At 32.6% G+C, this 26,460-nt stretch overlaps 1 long non-coding RNA gene across 1 annotated transcript; it reads right to left on the minus strand.

Moving 5' to 3' along the window:
* Positions 1-17,922: 17,922 nt before the first annotated feature.
* On the minus strand, positions 17,923-26,236 carry LOC143231475 (uncharacterized). Its single transcript, XR_013016938.1, has 3 exons — positions 26,066-26,236; positions 22,404-22,502; positions 17,923-18,279 (listed from the first exon to the last, which is right to left on the minus strand). It is a non-coding gene; the product is annotated as an uncharacterized LOC143231475 (long non-coding RNA).
* Between the last annotated feature and the right edge of the window lie 224 nt (positions 26,237-26,460).

The raw sequence follows: 26,460 nt of genomic DNA on the forward strand, positions 1-26,460 counted from the left end.
TTCTTCTTTTTTCAGATTCACAAAAAAATACGTGTTTATTCTACTTGTTCAGATTCTCTGTGTACACGTGTTTATTCTACTTGTTCAGATTCACTGTGTACACGTGTTTATTCTTCTTGTACAGATTCTCTGTGTACACGTGTTTATTCTACTTGTACAGATTCACTGTGTACACGTGTTTATTCTTTTTGTACAGATTCACTGTGTATTAATGTGTTTCTTTCTTATTCTTCTTGTTTAGATTCTGTGTTTGTCGTGTTTATTCTACTTGTTCAAGATTCACTGTTGTAAACATGTGTTTATTCTCTACTTTGTACAGATTCTCTGTGTACACGTGTTTATTCTTCCTTGTACAGATTCACTGTGTACATGTGTTTATTCTTCTTGTACAGATTCTCTGTGTACACGTGTTTTATATACTTGAACAGATTTATATGTGTACACGTGTTTATTCTTTCTTGTTCAGATTCACTGCATTCACGTGTTTATTCTTGTTGTTCTTCCTTCCATGTGTTTATTCTTCTTATTTTGATTCACTATTATTTACATGTGTTTATTTCTATTCTTGTTTCAGATTCTTTTCTGTAACACATGTTTATTCTTCTTGTTCAGATTCACTGTGTATGTGTTGTTCTTTTTCTTGTACAGATTCACTCAAAATAATGTGTTTATTCTTCTTGTACAGATTCACTGTGTGCATGTTTATTCTTCTTGTGTACAGATTCACTGTGTACACGTGTTTATTCTTTTTGTACAGATTCACTGTGTTTTTACACTTGTTTATTTTTCTTTGTACAGATTCACTGTGTACACGTGTTTATTCTACTTGTTCAGATTCACTGTGTACACGTGTTTATTCTACTTGTTCAGATTCACTGTGTAAACATGTTTATTCTTCTTGTACAGATTCACTGTGTACATGTGTTTATTCTTCTTGTACAGATTCACTGTGTACGCGTGTTCATTTTCTCTTGTACAGATTCTCTGTTGTACGCACATTAGTTTCTCCTACTTGTACAGATTCACTGTGTACATGTGTTTATTCTTGTACTTCTAGATTCACTGTGTAATAATGTCGTATTTTACTTGTACAGATTCACTGTGTACGTGCGTTTATTCTACTTTGTTCAGATTCACTGTGTACACGTGTTTATTCTTCTTGTTCAGATTCACTGTGTACATGTGTTTATTCTTCTTGTTCAGATTCTCTGTGTACACGTGTTTATTCTTCTTGTTCAGATTCACTGTGTACACGTGTTTATTCTTCTTGTACAGATTCTCTGTGTACATGTGTTTATTCTTCTTGTTCAGATTCACTGTGTACATGTGTTTATTCTTCTTGTACAGATTCACTGTGTAATACACATGTTTATTCTACTCTTGTACAGATTCACTGTGTAAACGTGTTTATTCTTCTTTTTCAGATTCACTGTGTAAACATGTTTATTCTACTTGTACAGATTCACCTGTGTACATGTGTTTATTCTTCTTGTTCAGATTCACTGTGTACATGTGTTTTTTATTCTTCCTTCTACAGATTCACTGTGTACACGTGTTTATTCTTCTTGTACAGATTCAATTGTGTACACGTGTTTATTCTACTTGTACAGATTCACTGTGTACACGTGTTTATTCTACTTGTTCAGATTCACACGTGTACGCGTGTTTATTCTTCTTGTTCAGATTCACTGTGTACATGTGTTTATTCTATTTGTTCAGATTCACTGTGTATACGTGTTTATTCTTCTTGTACAGATTCACTGTGTACACGTGTTTATTCTACTTGTACAGATTCTCTGTGTAAACGTGTTTATTCTACTTGTACAGATTCACTGTGTACATGTGTTTATTCTTCTTGTACAGATTCACTGTGTACACGTGTTTATTCTTCTTGTTCAGATTCACTGTGTACACGTGTTTATTCTTCTTCTACAGATTCACTGTGTACACGTGTTTATTCTACTTGTTCAGATTCACTGTGTACACGTGTTTATTCTTCTCTTGTTCAGATTCACTGTGTAAACATGTTTATTCTTCTTGTACAGATTCACTGCATACACGTGTTTATTCTACTTGTTCAGATTCACTGTGTACACGTGTTTATTCTACTTGTTCAGATTCACTGTGTACACGTGTTTTATTCTTCTTGTACAGATTCTCAATGTGTACACGTGTTTATTCTACTTGTTCAGATTCACTGTGTACACGTGTTTATTCTTCTTTGTTCAGATTCACTGTGTAATTACGTGTTTATTATTCTTCTACAGATTCACTGTGTACATGTGTTTATTCTTTTCTTGTACAGATTCACTGTGTAAACATGTTTATTCTTTCTTGTACAGATTCACTGTGTAAACATATGTTTATTCTTCTTGTACAGATTCACTGTGTACACATGTTTATTCTTCTTGTTCAGATTCACTGTGTACACGTGTTTATTCTTACTTGTACAGATTCTCTGTGTACATCGTGTTTATTCTTCTTGTTCAGATTCACTGTGTACATGTGTTTATTCTCTCTTCTTCTTGTACAGATTCACTGTGTGTAAACGTGTTTATTCTTCTTGTACAGATTCACTGTGTAAACGTGTTTATTCTTCTTGTACAGATTCACTGTGTACACGTGTTTATTCTTCTTGTACAGATTCACTGTGTACACGTGTTTATTCTTCTTGTACAGATTCACTGTGTACACGTGTTTATTCTTCTTGTACAGATTCACTGTGATGTTTATTCTTCTTGTACAGATTCATGCATTTTATTCTTCTTGTACAGATTCACTGTGTACATCGTGTTTATTCTTCTTGTTCAGATTCACTGTGTACATGTGTTTATTCTTCTTGTATAGATTCACTGTGTAAGTATGTTTATTTCTTCTTGTACAGATTCACTGTGTACATGTGTTTATTCTTCTTGTACAGATTCACTGTGTGTACATGTGTTTATATTTGTACAGATTCACTGTGTACATGTGTTTATTCTTACTTGTACAGATTCACTGTGAACACGTGTTTATTCTTCTTGTACAGATTCACTGTGTACATGTTTATTCTTCTTGTACAGATTCACTGTGTAAACATGTGTTTTCTCTACTTGTACAGATTCACTGTGTACATGTGTTTATTCTTCTTGTACAGATTCACTGTGTACATGTGTTTATTCTTTATTCTTGTTTTCAGATTCACTGTGTAAACGTGTTTTATTCTTCTTGTACAGATTCACTGTGTTGCATGTGTTTATTCTTCTTCTACTTGTACATGTGTTCTTCTTGTACAGATTCACTGTGTACACGTGTTTATTCTACTTGTACAGATTCACTGTGTACATGTGTTTATTCTTTTTTTAGATTCACTGTGTTTATTCTATCTTGTTCACAGATTCACTTGTATAGATTCTCTGTGTACACGTGTTTATTCTTCTTGTACAGATTCACTGTGTACACGTGTTTATTCTACTTGTACAGATTCACTGTGTACACGTGTTTATTCTTCTTGTACAGATTCACTGTGTACACGTGTTTATTCTTCTTGTACAGATTCACTGTGTAAACGTGTTTATTCTTCTTGTACAGATTCACTGTGTACACGTGTTTATTCTACTTGTACAGATTCACTGTGTACACGTGTTTATTCTTCTTGTACAGATTCACTGTGTACACGTGTTTATTCTACTTGTTCAGATTCACTGTGTACACGTGTTTATTCTACTTGTACAGATTCACTGTGTACACGTGTTTATTCTACTTGTACAGATTCACTGTGTAAACGTGTTTATTCTACTTGTTCAGATTCACTGTGTATTCTATACTTGTACAGATTCACTGTGTACATGTGTTTATTCTTCTTGTACAGATTCACTGTGTACACGTGTTTATTCTACTTGTACAGATTCACTGTGTACACGTGTTTATTCTTCTTGTACAGATTCACTGTGTACATGTTTATTCTTCTTGTACAGATTCACTGTGTACATGTGTGTTTATTCTTTTTGTACAGATTCACTGTGTACATGTGTTTTATCTCTCTTGTACAGATTCACTGTGTACATGTGTTTATTCTTCTTGTTCAGATTCACTGTGTACACGTGTTTATTCTCTACTGTACAGATTCACTGTGTACTGCGTTTATTCTTCTTGTACAGATTCACTGTGTACATGTGTTTATTCTTCTTGTACAGATTCACTGTGTACGTGTGTTTATTCTTCTTGTACAGATTCACTGTGTACACGTGTTTTATTCTTCTTGTTCAGATTCACTGTGTACACGTGTTTATTCTTCTTGTCCAGATTCACTGTGTGTGTACGTGTTTATTCTACTTGTTCAGATTCACTGTGTAAACGTGTTTATTCTTCTTGTACAGATTCACTGTGTACATGTGTTTATTCTTCTTGTACAGATTCACTGTGTACACGTGTTTATTCTTTTCTTGTACAGATTCACTGTGTAAACATGTTTATTCTTCTTGTACAGATTCACTGTGTACATGTGTTTATTCTTCTTGTACAGATTCACTGTGTACATGTGTTTATTCTTCTTGTACAGATTCACTGTGTACACGTGTTTATTCTTCTTGTTCAGATTCACTGTGTACATGTGTTTATTCTTCTTGTTCAGATTCACTGTGTACACGTGTTTATTTTTCTTGTTCAGATTCTTCTGTGTACACGTGTTTTATTCTTCTTGTACAGATTCACTGTGTAAACATGTTTATTCTTCTTGTACAGATTCACTGTGTACATGTGTTTATTCTTCTTGTACAGATTCACTGTGTACATGTGTTTATTCTTCTTGTACAGATTCACTGTGTACATGTGTTTATTCTTCTTGTACAGATTCACTGTGTACATGTGTTTATTCTTCTTGTACAGATTCACTGTGTACATGTGTTTATTCTTCTTGTACAGATTCACTGTGTACATGTGTTTATTCTACTTGTACAGATTCACTGTGTACACGTGTTTATTCTTCTTGTACAGATTCACTGTGTACACGTGTTTATTCTACTTGTACAGATTCACTGTGAAACGTGTTTATTCTACTTGTACAGATTCACTGTGTAATTAATGTGTTTATTCTACTTTGTACAGATTCACTGTGTACACGTGTTTATTCTACTTGTTCAGATTCACTGTGTACACGTGTTTATTCTTCTTGTCTTACAGATTCACTGTGTACACGTGTTTATTCTACTTGTACAGATTCACTGTGTACACGTGTTTATTCTACTTTGTTCAGATTCACTGTGTACATGTTTATTCTTCTTGTTCAGATTCACTGTGTACTGTTCAGATTCACTGTGTTTTTATTCTTCTTTTTCAGATTCACTGTGTACACGTGTTTATCTTCTTGTTCAGATTCACTGTGTACACGTGTTTATTCTTCTTGTTCAGATTCTCTGTGTACACGTGTTTATTCTACTTGTTCAGATTCTCTGTGTACACGTGTTTATTCTACTTGTTCAGATTCACTGTGTACACGTGTTTATTCTTCTTGTACAGATTCACTGTGTACACGTGTTTATTCTTCTTGTTCAGATTCACTGTGTACACGTGTTTATTCTTCTTGTTCAGATTCACTGTGTACACGTGTTTATTCTTCTTGTACAGATTCACTGTGTAAACATGTTTATTCTTCTTGTACAGATTCTCTGTGTACACGTGTTTATTCTACTTGTACAGATTCACTGTGTACACGTGTTTATTCTTCTTGTACAGATTCACTGTGTACACGTGTTTATTCTTCTTGTACAGATTCTCTGTGTACATGTGTTTATTCTTTTTCTTGTACAGATTCACTGTGTACACGTGTTTATTCTTCTTGTACAGATTCACTGTGTACACGTGTTTATTCTTCTTGTACAGATTCACTGTGTACACGTGTTTATTCTTCTTGTTCAGATTCACTGTGTACACGTGTTTATTCTTCTTGTACAGATTCACTGTGTAAATGTGTTTATTCTTCTTGTACAGATTCACTGTGTACATGTGTTTATTCTTCTTGTACAGATTCACTGTGTACATGTGTTTATTCTTCTTGTACAGATTCACTGTGTACATGTGTTTATTCTTCTTGTACAGATTCACTGTGTACACGTGTTTATTCTTCTTGTACAGATTCACTGTGTACACGTGTTTATTCTTCTTTTTCAGATTCACTGTGTACACGTGTTTATTCTACTTGTACAGATTCACTGTGTACACGTGTTTATTCTTCTTGTACAGATTCACTGTGTACATGTGTTTATTCTTCTTGTACAGATTCACTGTGTACATGTGTTTATTCTTCTTGTAGAGATTCACTGTGTACATGTGTTTATTCTTCTTGTACAGATTCACTGTGTACACGTGTTTATTCTACTTGTACAGATTCACTGTGAAACGTGTTTATTCTACTTGTACAGATTCACTGTGTACACGTGTTTATTCTACTTGTACAGATTCACTGTGTACAAACGTGTTTATTCTACTTGTACAGATTCACTGTGTAGACGTGTTTATTCTTCTTCTACAGATTCACTGTGTACATGTGTTTATTCTTCTTGTACAGATTCACTTGTACACGTGTTTATTCTTCTTGTACAGATTCACTGTGTATAATGCGTTGTACACGTGTTTATTCTTCTTGTTATAGATTCACTGTGTACACGTGTTTATTCTTCTTGTTCAGATTCACTGTGTACACGTGTTTATTCTTCTTGTTCAGATTCACTGTGTACACGTGTTTATTCTTCTTGTTCAGATTCTCTGTGTACACGTGTTTATTCTTCTTGTTCAGATTCACTGTGTACACGTGTTTATTCTTCTTGTACAGATTCACTGTGTACACGTGTTTATTCTACTTGTTCAGATTCACTGTGTACACGTGTTTATTCTTCTTGTTCAGATTCACTGTGTACACGTGTTTATTCTTCTTGTACAGATTCTCTGTGTACACGTGTTTATTCTTCTTGTTCAGATTCACTGTGTACACGTGTTTATTCTTCTTGTACAGATTCACTGTGTAAACATGTTTATTCTTCTTGTACAGATTCACTGTGTACACGTGTTTATTCTACTTGTACAGATTCACTGTGAAACGTGTTTATTCTTCTTGTACAGATTCACTGTGTACATGTGTTTATTCTTCTTGTACAGATTCACTGTGTAAACATGTTTATTCTTCTTGTACAGATTCACTGTGTACATGTGTTTATTCTTCTTGTACAGATTCACTGTGTACACGTGTTTATTCTTCTTGTACAGATTCACTGTGTACACGTGTTTATTCTTCTTGTTCACTGTGTAACACGATTCACTGTGTACACGTGTTTATTCTTCTTGTACAGATTCACTGTGTACACGTGTTTATTCTTCTTGTACAGATTCACTGTGTACATGTGTTTATTCTTCTTGTACAGATTCACTGTGTACATGTGTTTATTCTTCTTGTACAGATTCACTGTGTACACGTGTTTATTCTACTTGTACAGATTCACTGTGAAACGTGTTTATTCTACTTCTATAGATTCACTGTGTACACGTGTTTATTCTACTTGTACAGATTCACTGTGTACACGTGTTTATTCTACTTGTACAGATTCACTGTGTAGACGTGTTTATTCTTCTTGTACAGATTCACTGTGTACATGTGTTTATTCTTCTTGTACAGATTCACTGTGTAAACATGTTTATTCTTCTTGTACAGATTCACTGTGTAAATGTGTTTATTCTTCTTGTACAGATTCACTGTGTACACGTGTTTATTCTACTTGTACAGATTCACTGTGTACACGTGTTTATTCTTCTTGTTCAGATTCACTGTGTACACGTGTTTATTCTACTTGTACAGATTCACTGTGTACACGTGTTTATTCTTTCTTCTACAGATTCACTGTGTACACGTGTTTATTCTACTTGTATAGATTCACTGTGTACACGTGTTTATTCTACTTGTTCAGATTCACTTTGTACACGTGTTTATTCTACTTGTTCAGATTCACTTTGTACACGTGTTTATTATACTTGTACAGATTCACTGTGTACACGTGTTTATTCTTCTTGTACAGATTCACTGTGTACACGTGTTTATTCTACTTGTACAGATTCACTGTGTACACGTGTTTATTCTTCTTGTACAGATTCACTGTGTACACGTGTTTATTCTACTTGTACAGATTCACTGTGTACATGTGTTTATTCTTCTTGTACAGATTCACTGTGTACATGTGTTTATTCTTCTTGTACAGATTCACTGTGTACATGTGTTTATTCTTTTGTATAGATTCTCTGTGTACACGTGTTTATTCTACTTGTACAGATTCACTGTGTACACGTGTTTATTCTTCTTGTTCAGATTCACTGTGTACACGTGTTTATTCTACTTGTACAGATTCACTGTGTACTCGCGTTTATTCTTTTTCTACAGATTCACTGTGTACATGTGTTTATTCTTCTTGTACAGATTCACTGTGTACATGTGTTTATTCTTCTTGTACAGATTCTCTGTGTACACGTGTTTATTCTACTTGTACAGATTCACTCTGTACACGTGTTTATTCTTCTTGTTCAGATTCACTGTGTTCACGTGTTTATTCTTCTTCTCCAGATTCACTGTGTACACGTGTTTATTCTACTTGTTCAGATTCACTGTGTAAACTTGTTTATTCTTCTTGTACAGATTCACTGTGTACATGTGTTTATTCTTCTTGTACAGATTCACTGTGTAAACATGTTTATTCTTCTTGTACAGATTCACTGTGTAAACATGTTTATTCTTCTTGTACAGATTCACTGTGTACATGTGTTTATTCTTCTTGTACAGATTCTTTGTGTACACGTGTTTATCTTCTTGTTCAGATTCACTGTGTACACGTGTTTATTCTTCTTTTTCAGATTCACTGTGTACACGTGTTTATCTTCTTGTTCAGATTCACTGGGTACATGTTTATTTTTCTTGTACAGATTCTCTGTGTACACGTGTTTATTCTCCTTGTACAGATTCACTGTGTAAACATGTTTATTCTTCTTGTACAGATTCACTGTGTACATGTGTTTATTCTTCTTGTACAGATTCACTGTGTACATGTGTTTATTCTTCTTGTACAGATTCACTGTGTACATGTGTTTATTCTTCTTGTACAGATTCAATGTGTACATGTGTTTATTCTTCTTGTACATATTCACTGTGTACATGTGTTTATTCTTCTTGTACAGATTTACTGTGTACACATGTTTATTCTACTTGTACAGATTCACTGTGAAACGTGTTTATTCTATTTCTATAGATTCACTGTGTACACGTGTTTATTCTACTTGTACAGATTCACTGTGAAACGTGTTTATTCTACTTCTACAGATTCACTGTGTACACGTGTTTATTCTACTTGTACAGATTCACTGTGTACACGTGTTTATTCTTCTTGTTCAGATTCACTGTGTACACGTGTTTATTCTTCTTGTACAGATTCACTGTGTACACGTGTTTATTCTACTTGTTTAGATTCACTGTGTACACGTGTTTATTCTACTTGTTCAGATTCACTGTGTACACGTGTTTATTCTTCTTGTTCAGATTCACTGTGTACACGTGTTTATTCTTCTTGTTCAGATTCTCTGTGTACACGTGTTTATTCTTCTTGTTCAGATTCACTGTGTACACGTGTTTATTCTTCTTGTACAGATTCTCTGTGTACACGTGTTTATTCTACTTGTACAGATTCACTGTGTACACGTGTTTATTCTTCTTGTTCAGATTCACTGTGTACACGTGTTTATTCTTCTTGTACAGATTCACTGTGTACACGTGTTTATTCTTCTTGTACAGATTCACTGTGTACACGTGTTTATTCTTCTTGTACAGATTCACTGTGTAAACGTGTTTATTCTTCTTGTACAGATTCTCTGTGTACACGTGTTTATTCTTCTTGTACAGATTCACTGTGTACACGTGTTTATTCTTCTTGTACAGATTCACTGTGTACACGTGTTTATTCTTCTTGTACAGATTCTCTGTGTACACGTGTTTATTCTTCTTGTACAGATTCACTGTGTACACGTGTTTATTCTTCTTGTACAGATTCACTGTGTACACGTGTTTATTCTTCTTGTACAGATTCTCTGTGTACACGTGTTTATTCTTCTTGTACAGATTCACTGTGTACACGTGTTTATTCTTCTTGTACAGATTCACTGTGTAAATGTGTTTATTCTTCTTGTACAGATTCACTGTGTACATGTGTTTATTCTTCTTGTACAGATTCACTGTGTACATGTGTTTATTCTTCTTGTACAGATTCACTGTGTACATGTGTTTATTCTTCTTGTACAGATTCACTGTGAAACGTGTTTATTCTTCTTGTACAGATTCACTGTGTACACGTGTTTATTCTTCTTGTACAGATTCACTGTGTACACGTGTTTATTCTACTTGTACAGATTCACTGTGTACACGTGTTTATTCTTCTTGTACAGATTCACTGTGTACATGTGTTTATTCTTCTTGTACAGATTCACTGTGTACATGTGTTTATTCTTCTTGTACAGATTCACTGTGTACATGTGTTTATTCTTCTTGTACAGATTCACTGTGTACACGTGTTTATTCTATTTGTACAGATTCACTGTGAAACGTGTTTATTCTACTTGTATAGATTCACTGTGTACACGTGTTTATTCTACTTGTACAGATTCACTGTGTACACGTGTTTATTCTACTTGTACAGATTCACTGTGTAGACGTGTTTATTCTTCTTGTACAGATTCACTGTGTACATGTGTTTATTCTTCTTGTACAGATTCACTGTGTACACGTGTTTATTCTTCTTGTACAGATTCACTGTGTACATGTGTTTATTCTTCTTGTACAGATTCACTGTGTAAACATGTTTATTCTTCTTGTACAGATTCACTGTGTACACGTGTTTATTCTTCTTGTACAGATTCACTGTGTACACGTGTTTATTCTACTTGTACAGATTCACTGTGTACACGTGTTTATTCTTCTTGTTCAGATTCACTGTGTACACGTGTTTATTCTTCTTCTACAGATTCACTGTGTACACGTGTTTATTCTACTTGTACATATTCACTGTGTACACGTGTTTATTCTTCTTGTACAGATTCACTGTGTACACGTGTTTATTCTACTTGTACAGATTCACTGTGTACATGTGTTTATTCTTCTTGTACAGATTCACTGTGTACATGTGTTTATTCTTCTTGTACAGATTCACTGTGTACATGTGTTTATTCTTCTTGTATAGATTCTCTGTGTACACGTGTTTATTCTACTTTGTACAGATTCACTGTGTACACGTGTTTATTCTTCTTGTTCAGATTCACTGTGTACACGTGTTTATTCTTCTTGTACAGATTCACTGTGTACACGTGTTTATTCTTCTTGTACAGATTCACTGTGTACATGTGTTTATTCTTCTTGTACAGATTCACTGTGTACATGTGTTTATTCTTCTTGTACAGATTCACTGTGTACACGTGTTTATTCTTCTTGTACAGATTCACTGTGTACACGTGTTTATTCTTCTTGTTCAGATTCACTGTGTACACGTGTTTATTCTTCTTGTACAGATTCTCTGTGTACACGTGTTTATTCTTCTTGTACAGATTCACTGTGTAAACGTGTTTATTCTACTTGTACAGATTCACTGTGTAAACATGTGTTTATTCTTCTTGTACAGATTCACTGTGTACACGTGTTTATTCTTCTTGTACAGATTCACTGTGTAAACATGTTTATTCTTCTTGTACAGATTCACTGTGTACATGTGTTTATTCTTCTTGTACAGATTCACTGTGTACACGTGTTTATTCTACTTGTACAGATTCACTGTGTACACGTGTTTATTCTTCTTGTTCAGATTCACTGTGTACACGTGTTTATTCTTCTTGTACAGATTCACTGTGTACACGTGTTTATTCTTCTTGTACAGATTCACTGTGTACACGTGTTTATTCTACTTGTACAGATTCACTGTGTACACGTGTTTATTCTTCTTGTACAGATTCACTGTGTACACGTGTTTATTCTTCTTGTACAGATTCACTGTGTACACGTGTTTATTCTTCTTGTACAGATTCACTGTGTACACGTGTTTATTCTTCTTGTACAGATTCACTGTGTACACGCGTTTATTCTTCTTGTACAGATTCTTTGTTTATTCACTGTGTACATGTGTTTATTCTTCTTGTACAGATTCACTGTGTACACGTGTTTATTCTTCTTGTACAGATTCTCTGTGTACACGTGTTTATTCTACTTGTACAGATTCACTGTGTAAACATGTTTATTCTTCTTGTACAGATTCACTGTGTTCATGTGTTTATTCTTCTTGTACAGATTCTCTGTGTACACGTGTTTATTCTACTTGTACAGATTCACTGTGTACACGTGTTTATTCTTCTTGTTCATGTTCCATGTGTACACGTGTTTTTTCTTCTTGTTCAGATTCACTGTGTATATGTGTTTATTCTACTTGTACAGATTCACTCTGTACACGTGTTTATTATTCTTGTACAGATTCACTGTGTACACGTGTTTATATTTCTTCTACAGATTCACTCTGTACACGTGTTTATTCTTCTTGTACAGATTCGTTGTGTACACGTGTTTATTCTTCTTGTACAGATTCACTGTGTACACGTGTTTATTCTTGTTGTTCAGATTCACTTTACCGAAGTGTTTATTTTTATTGTTCTGATGTACTGTGCAGAAGTGTTTATTTTTATTGTCTCACTCACTCTACAGATTTGTTTGTTCTACTTGTTAAGAATCACTTTAGAGGAGCTTTTATTCTGCTATTTGTGTTTCGTCAGTGGTTCCAGGTATCTTTCATAACCAGTTAAAATTTCTCTTTCAGAAGAACAATGGTACTTGATGGTTTATCGTAACAGATGTATGTTGGTGATAACGAGATACCCTCTTGAAGTCACAATGTATGTTAAGGATGTCTGATATTAGAAATTTAACTGTTGCTTAATATATCTGATATTAGAAATTTAACTGTTGCTTAATATGTCTGATATTAGAACTTTAACTGTTGCTAAAGATGTCTGATATTAGAACTTTAACTGTTGCTAAAGATGTCTGATATTAGAACTTTAACTGTTGCTAAAGATGTCTGATATTAGAACTTTAACTGTTGCTAAAGATGTCTGATATTAGAAATTTAACTGTTGCTTAATATATCTGATATTAGAAATTTAACTGTTGCTTAATATGTCTGATATTAGAACTTTAACTGTTGCTAAAGATGTCTGATATTAGAACTTTAACTGTTGCTAAAGATGTCTGATATTAGAACTTTAACTGTTGCTAAAGATGTCTGATATTAGAACTTTAACTGTTGCTAAAGATGTCTGATATTAGAACTTTAACTGTAATAAAATACAAAACAATGTTTCGTCCTTCCTAGGTCATCTTCAGGTTAACATAGTTAAAAACAGTTTGTTGCAATCTCGCTTTGTTAATTTGTGGATGACCTAGGAAGATCGACTTGCTATCTGTATTTTATTTTGACAGTCGTATTGTGAATACAGAGACCTGTATTGCTTGTGAAAGTGATCCTAGATGTGTTTTAACTGGTCCAAAGATACCTGCTGTTAGCATTTCAGTTTGAGGATGGAAAACTTAATTTTAAAGTTATGAAAGAGGTGTTCGTTCTGTCATCTTCTTGATAAACGTGTAAGTCACCAAAATACTTAAGAGGATGAAAATGATATCTTATTAGTATTTAAAAGTGAGGGTTGTTCGCCACGAAAAGTGTCGTTGTGTTTGAATTTAAAGAGGATTATATGCAAGAGCAAATTCTCTTTAAGTCTCTGTTGCATATTCTAGTACGTAGAATATTTTTTTCTTTCAGTTTCTGTGTAGAAGCAGTGTATATTCTGTTTAGTATATGGTCAGAATTTACAAATAAAATATTGAATTGGTTCATAAATATCATTTCGACTTCTCGTTTCAGCTCTTATTAAACTTTTCATAAAGTTACAACTTCACTTATTTTACAATTTATCTAATTAAATGCATCTTAAAAAGCAATTATAACTTTCAATATGCCTCATTCATAAAGCAGTCTATTATATTCTCACATCTATTTTATAGCCGCGTTCTTAAATAAGGAACCCAAACGTAACACGGTGGACTAATAATAATAAAAATAATCAAACAATTTGAATTCGTAACGAATACTTCGATAATCTAAAATAATGACATGTCTGTAATTCATTTCAGCGCGCGAGGTTTCAAAGTTCCCGAACACCTGATTTTCCTGAAAAATAATAATATGTTCAAATGTGTTTCTATTTTTGGTGAAGTACAGTAACATATAGAATAAACGTATTTTTGGAAGTGTAAATCCATAATAGGCGGCGCCTCTGAGTTTAACAACTTAATGCTATTCGCGAGATCTAGATTGCGTGTCATTTCTTTCTATCTTATTACCTGTGTGATCTTATCATGATGTCTTTGTAGTGAACGTTTTTTGGGTTTTCTATATAAAACTAATTTTTGTAAAGAGTTATCATCTTGCTCTCAGATGGAGAGATTTTACCATTCTCATATTAGAAAAGATTTTCTGTCATTTTGTTCGAAATATTATAAAACTATGATTTAATGTTTGTTGTTTGTTGAAATTATAAGTTTAGATGCATTATATAATGGTATCATTTGGGGGTAGAATAATAAACAGGTAAAGAATGTAAGAAATTACTTATTAGTAAAGTAAAATTAAACAAACCAACAGAAGCCTAGAAGTAATTGGATAGAGAACAACAGAAGAAGGTATTCAATAAATAAAGTGAAGTATTCTTTAACTCCCCATTTCATGTCTTTTATACAAAGTAAAAATAAACAAACCAATAGAAGCCTAGAAGTAATTGGATAGAGAATAACAGAAGAAGGTATTCAATAAATAAAGTGAAGTATTCTTTAACTCCCCATTTCATGTCTTTCATACTAAAGTAAAAATAAACAAACCAATAGAAGCCTAGAAGTAATTGGATAGAGAACAACAGAAGAAGGTATTCAATAAACAAAGTGAAGTATTCTTTAACTCCCCATTTCATGTCTTTCATACAAAGTAAAAATAAACAAACCAACAGAAGCCTAGAAGTAATTGGATAGAGAACAACAGAAGAAGGTATTCAATGAACAAAGTGAAGTATTCTTTAACTCCCCATTTCATGTATTTCATACAAAGTAAAAATAAACAAACCAATAGAAGCCTAGAAGTAATTGGATAGAGAATAACAGAAGAAGGTATTCAATAAATAAAGTGAAGTATTCTTTAACTCCCTATTTCATGTCTTTCATACTAAAGTAAAAATAAACAAACCAATAGAAGCCTAGAAGTAATTGGATAGAGAACAACAGAAGAAGGTATTCAATAAACAAAGTGAAGTATTCTTTAACTCCCCATTTCATGTCTTTCATACAAAGTAAAAATAAACAAACCAACAGAAGCCTAGAAGTAATTGGATAGAGAACAACAGAAGAAGGTATTCAATAAACAAAGTGAAGTATTCTTTAACTCCCCATTTCATGTCTTTTATACAAAGTAAAAATAAACAAACCAATAGAAGTCTAGAAGTAATTGGATAGAGAATAACAGAAGAAGGTATTCAATAAATAAAGTGAAGTATTCTTTAACTCCCTATTTCATGTCTTTCATACTAAAGTAAAAATAAACAAACCAATAGAAGCCTAGAAGTAATTGGATAGAGAACAACAGAAGAAGGTATTCAATAAACAAAGTGAAGTATTCTTTAACTCCCCATTTCATGTCTTTCATACAAAGTAAAAATAAACAAACCAACAGAAGCCTAGAAGTAATTGGATAGAGAACAACAGAAGAAGGTATTCAATGAACAAAGTGAAGTATTCTTTAACTCCCCATTTCATGTATTTCATACAAAGTAAAAATAAACAAACCAATAGAAGCCTAGAAGTAATTGGATAGAGAACAACAGAAGAAGGTATTCAATAAACAAAGTGAAGTATTCTTTAACTCCCCATTTCATGTCTTTCATACAAAGTAAAAATAAACAAACCAACAGAAGCCTAGAAGTAATTGGATAGAGAACAACAGAAGAAGGTATTCAATGAACAAAGTGAAGTATTCTTTAACTCCCCATTTCATGTATTTCATACAAAGTAAAAATAAACAAACCAATAGAAGCCTAGAAGTAATTGGATAGAGAATAACAGAAGAAGGTATTCAATAAACAAAGTGAAGTATTCTTTAACTCCCCATTTCATGTCTTTTATACAAAGTAAAAAAAACAAACCAATAGAAGCCTAGAAGTAATTGGATAGAGAACAACAGAAGAAGGTATTCAATAAACAAAGTGAAGTATTCTTTAACTCCCCATTTCATGTCTTTCATACAAAGTAAAAATAAACAAACCAACAGAAGCCTAGAAGTAATTGGATAGAGAACAACAGAAGAAGGTATTCAATGAACAAAGTGAAGTATTCTTTAACTCCCCATTTCATGTCTTTCATACAAAGTAAAAATAAACAAACCAATAGAAGCCTAGAAGTAATTGGATAGAGAATAACAGAAGAAGGTATTCAATAAACAAAGTGAGATATTCTTTAACTCCCCATTTCATGTCTTTCATACAAAGTAAATATAAACAAACCAACAGAAGCCTAGAAGTAATTGGATAGAGAACAACAGAAGAAGGTATTCAATGAACAAAGTGAAGTATTCTTTAACTCCCCATTTCATGTATTTCATACAAAGTAAAAATAAACAAACCAATAGAAGCCTAGAAGTAATTGGATAGAGAATAACAGAAGAAGGTATTCAATAAACAAAGTGAAGTATTCTTTAACTCCCCATTTCATGTATTTCATACAAAGTAAAAATAAACAAACCAATAGAAGCCTAGAAGTAATTGGATAGAGAATAACAGAAGAAGGTATTCAATAAACAAAGTGAAGTATTCTTTAACTCCCCATTTCATGTCTTTCACACAAAACCATCAAATAATCTAATGAATTTGTTAATTTTAGAACATAAGGTTTAGAACTGTTTTTCTTGAGATTTAACTGTGTTAGATGTCCCTAATATTAAAGTGATAAGCTGCAAATAAGGTATCTACCCAACACTAGCCACCGTCAACTCTTTGGCTAATCTAATGGAATAGTGAGATCTGACTGTTACTCTCTACAGCCTCAAATTGTGGAAAGCGATTTTTTTTTTACCGTTGACAGAACATGAACCACGATAGTTTATAAACAACACTAACTACGCTAGGTCTATTGTAATATTAAATAAAATGATCATTGAGCAAATGCTTAGAATAGAACTATATTTTTAACTTTTTTATAATATGTTCAGATGAGAAAACCGTCTTTACGATACAGCTTATGGTCAGATCCTTTCATTTACAATAAAAATGAATTAGGCTTAAAAACAATTTACCTAACGTAATGATATATTCAAATTCAAAATTCAAAACTGATGACAAGTAAAATCAAATGATTTCATCGGGATACATTATAGTTGAAATATGATACAAAAACGTTTTAGCATCTACTATTAGATGGAGCCGCCTATAGTTTTGTACGTTAGCCAAATTATTATGTGGAAATGGCAGTGAAACGGTTTTAAATATTATTCATCTCTAGTTTCGTTTCGGCTTTACTTACTAATAATGTCTAGTTTATTACAGTTTACAGTTTTTACAGTAAATAAAAGTAGTTTTCATAACACATACTACGTTTCTATCACTGGTACGATCGTTATGAAGTACAGCTCTAGAATTTATTGTTTTTACTTATTTATATAAGTATCAATCCGCGTGAAGTAAATAGTAATGATTGCACCAGTAATAAAAAACTATTATTATTTACTGTAGAAACTGTAAATTGTAATAAGTGTTAATCATCCTCATTATTTAAACAATACAATGTTAAGGAACCAACAGAAATAGTTCCATGGTTTACTTAGACTATTACCTGGAAGTAACACGATTGAGATACTTGTACGTGTAGAAATGTTGCGTGTACGTTACAACGTGCATTAAAGAGTTAAACTACTTTCTATGACTTTAAAAGTAGCTTGCTCACTTATCTGTCTATATCTAAACACTAAGAATAATATACATCTCCTTTATAAATGGTCACGTTACAATGTATGAACTGTGTTCTGTTTTGTTTTGTAATCTTTATTAATACTTCAATCGCTTTGAAATTGAAAGATAATACGTATGGCGGATGTTGAATTCCTGTTTGGTGTGCCTCAGGATAGTATACAGAAAGCTTCGATTAGTAACAATCTATAAAAAAAGTAGTAACATTAGCTTTGTAATTTTCAAACCACAAACGTAAACACATAAGTAACGCCATCAATAGTAACCAAACGATTTTATCTCTCCCTTTTAAAACAAGTAAGCTGATGTGATCTCTCCCTTTTAAAACAAGTAAGTAAATGATAATCTCTCCCTTTTAAAACAAGTAAGCTGATGTGAATATAATCACCAACGGATTTTGTTGATTTTCAAGTACATACGAAATAAAATGTTTTACGTTCTTGTACGATTTTCTCAATCCCAAAACAAAACCTTAATCAAGACAATCTTTAATTTTAGTTTAATATTGATATTAAACTCTCAAGTAATGATAAATAATGAAAAAAAAATCCAAACAATTATTCAAAACGAAAAACACTGTGGTGAGAACGTGCTCACACACCAAAAATTAGTGTTGTATTTCAACACAAATAAAGAACATTCGAAGTGTTCTTCTTAGCTTTCTCTAAATATTTATATCACGCACATTTTTGGATATTCTGATCGAAATGTTTTCCTTAACATTAAACCTAAATGTTCCATGATTAGCAGCGTGGTGTTAGACGGTTGGGGAAGTAAGATAGAGTTTCATAGCTTATTTGTCCTTTATCATATTAACAGTCATATATATATAGATGATATAAGGACCCAGTTCCTATTTCTAATAGCAAAAAAATGAAAAAAGACCTGTTGTACGTTATTAGTTAGGATTATTTAGCTCAGTGTGTTTGTGTGTTTTTCGTATAGCAAAGCTACAAAGGGCTATCTACTCAGCCCACCGAGGGGAATCGAACCCCTGATTTTAGCATTGTAAATCTGGAAACATACCGCTGTACTAGCGGGGAGCGTTATTTAGCTCAAATGATTCATTTAATACTTTTATTCAATAGTACGGTTATCGAAACTGTCTATAGAAAAAGTCAATCCTTTAACTAATATAAACATATATATATTATAAACATATTCTTAAGCCAAAACAAAACACAATACTCTACATTTTATAAAAAAAGATCCTAGGGTATAATGCGGGATTATACTCCAAAATCTAGAATACATTTTACTCAAGGATCTTCTTTAGAAAAAGTGAAGCGTATTTTGTTTAATTTTAATGTGTTTTGTTTTGGCTTAAAAATTTATGGTTATAATGTAATTAATCAGAGGTTGGGATTTGTTGTTTTTAACGCAGTCCTTCTTCATGATTCGGTTTACCTATTTAACTTCATTTTTATGTGATTATTAACTTCACTAATATATATATATTGATTCAAAGAGACAACAGCTAAATGTCATCTTTTCAAAGTAAAAATTATTACTAATTATTTTCTTATTAAACATAGTTCACCTGTCATTCATCTGCTAACCTTACAAACTATTTTCTTACTGTTTCTCTATTTATTTATTTTGGAACAAATTCTGTCATCTAATTCATGTTCACTGGAAAAAACTATTTTTTATTCTTTTATTGGGATTTAGTTCAAAATGTGTCAGGAATAACAGTATTATTTATTTTATTTGGTCTTCTGTTAAAAATCTATTGAAATCACATTGTCAGAGCTGAATCATTTTGTTACAGAGTGCTGGAAATTTATATAACTGTACATTATTTTGTAAAAGACAAGGTTTTCAAAACCGTTAGGAAAATTTATAACCTTAAAAAAAGTTGCATAGAATGAGAACACTTAATGTATGACTGAGGCTCTGTTTGATGATACATTGTTGTGGACACACAAATATTTATGATATGTATTGGTGTTTAGTTTGTGCAAAGTAAATACAGAAGAAACTAAAAATGGTTTTGTACTTCTTGTTTCTAGAGCTAAGAATATTTTTTCCATATTCTTTGTAGTAAATGGAAACAGTGGGTCTAGTACATATAACGACAGATTTTAAAGGACAGTGTCCGATTGTTCCTTTCTCTAAGTTGTCTCCGAGTGGCACAGCGATATGTCTACAAACTTCTGTCATTAGAAACTAGGTTTTGTTATCCGTCGTTCGCAGACCACCAATAGCCCTTTGTTTTATGTTGCCCGTAATAACTCTTTAGTTTTCATGTAAATGAGTATTTGTGTTCATCTAACTTAGTTTATCAATATCTTACATTGTTAGTTGGTCATATACTATTGTGTGTTTATAATATTGAAATATTCACAATAATAGTAACAGATAGGGTAATTACTAGAAATCTGGTGTCAGTAACATATATTACAGTTAATTCGTTTTATGTCTAAGTATATAAGCTAATACTTAGTTACCCAAAAACAACAATATTAGTTGTAATGTAAATAAATAACTAAAACAACAATGATATCAGTTACGAAATAAGGGTTTATAAGAAACAACAATATCAGTTACGAAATAAGGGTTTATAAGAAACAACAATATCAGTTACAAAATAAGGGGTTATAAGAAACAACAATATCAGTTACGAAATAAGGGGTTATAAGAAACAACAATATCAGTTACGAAATAAGGGGTTATAAGAAACAACAATATCAGTTACGAAATAAGGGGTTATAAAAAACAACAATATCAGTTACGAAATAAGGGGTTATAAGAAACAACAATATCAGTTACGAAATAAGGGGTTATAAGAAACAACAATATCAGTTACGAAATAAGGGGTTATAAGAAACAACAATATCAGTTACGAAATAAGGGGTTATAAGAAACAACAATATCAGTTACGAAATAAGGGGTTATAAGAAACAACAATATCAGTTACGAAATAAGGGGTTATAAGAAACAACAATATCAGTTACGAAATAAGGGGTTATAAGAAACAACAATATCAGTTACGAAATAAGGGGTTATAAGAAACAACAATATCAGTTACGAAATAAGGGGTTATAAGAAACAACAATATCAGTTACGAAATAAGGGGTTATAAGAAACAACAATATCAGTTACGAAATAAGGGTTATAAGAAACAACAATATCAGTTACGAAATAAGGGTTATAAGAAACAACAATATCAGTTACGAAATAAGGGGTTATAAGAAACAACAATATCAGTTACGAAATAAGGGGTTATAAGAAACAACAATATCAGTTACGAAATAAGGGGTTATAAGAAACAACAATATCAGTTACGAAATAAGGGGTTATAAGAAACAACAATATCAGTTATGAAATAAGGGGTTATAAGAAACAACAATATCAGTTATGAAATAAGGGGTTATAAAAAACAACAATATCAGTTATGAAATAAGGGTTTATAAGAAATAATATCAGTTATGAAATAAGGGTTTATAAGAAACAACTATATTAGTTATGAAATAAGGGTTTATAAGAAATAATATCAGTTAGGAAATAAGGGTTTATAAGAAATAATATCAGTTAGGAAATAAGGGTTTATAACAAAACAATAATATCAGTTATGAAATAAGGGGTTATAAGAAAGCTACACAATGGGCTATCTGTGCTCTGCCCACCACGGGTATCGAAACCCGGTTTTAGCGTTGTAAGTCCACAGACATACCGCTGAGCCAGTGATGGGGCTCATTGTTTTCACAACATCTCAAGTGCAACTCTAAACGGTGGACTATTTATGCTGTTTCCACGATGGGAATCAAATCCCTGATATTAGCGCTATAAACATTCAAGCTTACCTTTCAGCCACCAGAGACAAACCTGTACACTAAGTTGTGTACACAGTGGTAACCGTAGTGATCGAACCACGAATTCTAGCCATATAACACTTAAAGTTATTGGAGACTTACATAAAAGGATATTCGTGAGAAGAACATTGGAACAAAGTCACACACATTGTTTTCACACATAACTACATTAACGAATACTTTGTACAGCTATATTTCTGCTGGGTTATTAAGACTTGTGTTATTTCTTTTTTGTCTCGATGTTTTGAAAATTGCGTATGATTTGGTATGATTTTTAACCTAAAAAACGGGAAATTATTTAATAATAGAAACAAAATAATCCATGATGACTAGAAAACCCACTTGTAGAGAAAAATATATGTGTGAAAACGGTTGTTCGCTCCTTTACATAGCGCGTTCTCTACTAATACCAACCGTTTTTATATATATAATAGATGGTTGATATACATTCAGATTAATATTACTTCAGTTTCTTAAAATGCTTCAAAAACCTACCATTCGTATCGAGTCCTTTTTCTTGTAGCTTCTGATAGTTCTGTAGTAGAAACGTTGGGAAGAAATCGTATTTCTCGAAAGTATCATGGAATTCGCCACCTGTCGACAGACATCTCTTGAATTAATTTGAACAAAATATTTAATCATGCATATCGTCTGCTGTTATGAATATAGCTCCAAATGATACTTGAACCTGGTTTGTCTTTCATTTTTTGTTCAATTAACACAAAGCTACTCAATTAGCCATCTTTGTTAAGCCTACCTCCAGTGTCGAAACTCGGTTTCTGGCGTTGTAAGTACGCAGACGTATTGAGCTACTGAAAGTATCTTTAATTCTGCAGGGTGTTCGGAAAGTCACTGTGCACTTATATATTTATTAACATACAAAACTGCGCAGTGACTTTCCGAACACCCTGTACATTGCAATGATTTTATATATTTAAATTCTATGATTCTTGGCGCTTTTAGCAACAAACGGTTAACATGAAATATATTTATTCAACACAAAATGTATAACTAACATAAAGATACGGCAACATTTGACGCATCATTCACAAATAAAACCACAAAATTAATCTCAGAAAATGTACATACTTATACTCGCATAAAATTGAACAGAGATACGTCATAGTTGCCAAGGAGAACTTACACATAACTTTAAAATATTCAACTATATGAACATTTCAGCATTAAATCCTGGTATACTTCATATATTAAACATTATAAAAACCGTGTTTGGAAATAAGTTCAAGTTTTTATTATCAGAATTTGGTTTGTTTGTTTAAATTTTGCGTAAAGCTACACGAGGGCTCTCTGCACTAGCTGTCCCTAATTTAGCAGTGTAAGACTAGAGGGAAGGCAGCTAGTCATCACCACTCACCGCAAATTCTTGGGCTACTCTTTAACCAACAAAGAGTGAGATTTATCGTCACATTGTAACACATCCACGACTAAGAGGGTACCATGTTCGGTGGACCGGGATTCGAACACGAGACCCTAGGATTACGAGTGGGGTGCCTTAACCAACTGGCCCTCATTATCAAGGACGCTAACAATCAATAACAAGAAGTGAGAGTCAAAAAACATAATCAGAGGTTATTAGGTCTGATGTTGTATTGTAACAACACGTCTATCTATCTACCTTAAATACTGTCTTAATTAGGTCTGATGTAGTATTGTAACAACACATCTGTCGATCTACCTTAAATACTGTCTTAATTAGGTCTGATGTTGTATTGTAACAACACGTTTATCTATCTACCTTAAAAACTGTCTTAATTAGGTCTGATGTTGAATTCTATCAACACATCTGTCTATCTACCTTAAATACTGTCTCAATTAGGTCTGATGTTGTATTGTAACAACACGTCTATCTATCTACCTTAAATACTGTCATAATTAGTTCTGATGTTGTATTGTAACAACACGTCTATCTATCTACCTTAAATACTGTCTTAATTAGGTCTGATGTTGAATTGTAACAACACTTCTATCTATCTACCTAAACTACTGTCTTAATTAGGTCTGATGTTGTATTGTAACAACGCGTTTATCTATCTACCTTAAATACTGTCTTAATTAGGTCTGATGTTGTATTGTAACAACACGTCTATCTATCTACCTTAAATACTGTCATAATTAGGTCTGATGTTGTATTGTAACAACACGTCTATCTATCTACCTTAAATACTGTCTTAATTAGGTCTGATATTGAATTGTAACAACACATCTATCTATCTACCTTAGGTACTATCTTAATTAGGTCTGATGTTGTATTGTAACAACACGTCTATCTATCTACCTTAAATACTGTCTTAATTAGGTCTGGTGTTGTATTGTAACAACACGTCTATCTATCTACCTTAAATACTGTCTTAATTAGGTCTGATGTTGAATTGTAACAACACTTCTATCTATCTACCTAAACTACTGTCTTAATTAGGTCTGATGTTGTATTGTAACAACGCGTTTATCTATCTACCTTAAATACTGTCTTACTAGGTCTGATGTTGTATTGTAACAACACGTCTATCTATCTACCTTAAATACTGTCATAATTAGGTCTGATGTTGTATTGTAACAACACGTCTATCTATCTACCTTAAATACTGTCTTAATTAGGTCTGATATTGAATTGTAACAACACATCTATCTATCTACCTTAGGTACTATCTTAATTAGGTCTGATGTTGTATTGTAACAACACGTCTATCTATCTACCTTAAATACTGTCTTAATTAGGTCTGGTGTTGTATTGTAACAACACGTCTATCTATCTACCTTAAATACTGTCTTAATTAGGTCTTATGTTGAATCGTAACAACACGTCTATCTATCTACCTTAAAAACTGTCTTAATTAGGTCTGATGTTGTATTGTAACAACACGTCTATCTATCTACCTTAAAAACTGTCTTAATTAGGTCTGATGTTGTATTGTAACAACACGTCTATCTATCTACCTTAAGTACTGTCTTAATTAGGTCTGATGTTGTATTGTAACAACACGTCCATCTATCTACTTTAGCTACTGTCTTAATTAGGTCTGATGTTGAATTTTAACAATATGTATAGTATAGTTATTGGTATTTCATATAACATTTAGAAGTCATAATTAAATCACATGAAGTTCACTAATGTTATTAATTACATTAAATTTGTTCAATTTGTACAGGATGACTTGGGCCAATGGAACGATCGTTTCGTGATGAATTTTCGGTTTCTTGTTCTTGAGGAATAACTTACGTATAGTTAAGTTTATCAATTGAATAAAAGTCATGAGGTTCCTCGATGGGACAGAGATAGTGAGTCTTGGAATCTCCAGTCTTAATATCAGGGTTTGATTACCCTCTGGTGACGTAGTAACTCCTATATTGTTACTTTCATGTATTCAACCGACGGAGGAAGAAAACGTATGGTGGGTACAATAATAAATTACCATAAAAATTTCTGATTTTAAACTTTCTTAACATAACTGTTACATACAAGTATTGAACAAAATATTACGGGTATTAACATCTGTGATCCTCCTCTGTTACTTCTGGATATTCAACACATCAAAACGGTAGTAGTTTCCGTGGTCTTACCCTGTACATTTAAAACAAATATCTGACCTCCAACTTCAACAGATGTCTTCGGACAAGGACGTTTCGTTGAACATGTCAACAACGATTAACACATTTCACGATTTGTCGAATTTCGCAAAACAGACAGAAGTAGTCTTACACTTGGTTTCATTTCTCTCCTGACGATCCGTTGTTTAGTCCGTACGTAAGACTGATATTATCTCATATTTAACTCTCATTACCAAGTTCTCTGATACGTACTATACTACCAGTCAGAACATTTTAATTTCATGCTTTAAGTTGTTCGGATAAATCTCATTTTATTTACATATTTTGCTTAATTTCCCAACGTAATCTAACAACACCAGTTATTACTTACACAATACGTGTCTATAGAAAGCTCCTTATTTATAAATAAGAACTCGACTGGCCGAGAAATGTAATAAGAAAAAAGATAACATTCTAAAACCGTTACAACCACGAGTTAATTGTTAAATCAGATTATTATGGTATATATTATATTACATTAAAGTAAAATTGATTCCAGAATAATAAGCTTTAAATAATTAAAAACGTCAATCAATATGATCAAAACTCACTCATCGAACGTCGTGGTTTAGCCTGTTTTTGTCGAACCATATCAGTTTCGGATCAACACCGCTAATGATACATCCGCTAAAAGCACTTAACAGACACTGAATGATTATATTCAAGCATTGAAGAACAGCAGGTATATACACAAGAGAGACGGAAAGCGGTGCTACGTCACGGACTCGAAATACACAGCAACCTTTTCACTTGTTAACCAAAGACAAGGAACAAGAAATGTGAAGACACTAGAAGAACCAGTTGACGTGTAAAACAACCGCCTTTTTAGGGTCCGTACAAATTATTTTGTGAATTTACTCAAGAAAAGAAAACTTCTAGTAATAACTCGGATATAAACACAGAAAAATAAGAAACAGTTTTGTTTGTTTTGGAATTTCGCACAAAG

Source organism: Tachypleus tridentatus, chromosome 11 (assembly GCF_004210375.1).
Source record: "Tachypleus tridentatus isolate NWPU-2018 chromosome 11, ASM421037v1, whole genome shotgun sequence".
Classification (NCBI taxonomy): Eukaryota; Metazoa; Arthropoda; class Merostomata; order Xiphosura; family Limulidae; genus Tachypleus; species Tachypleus tridentatus.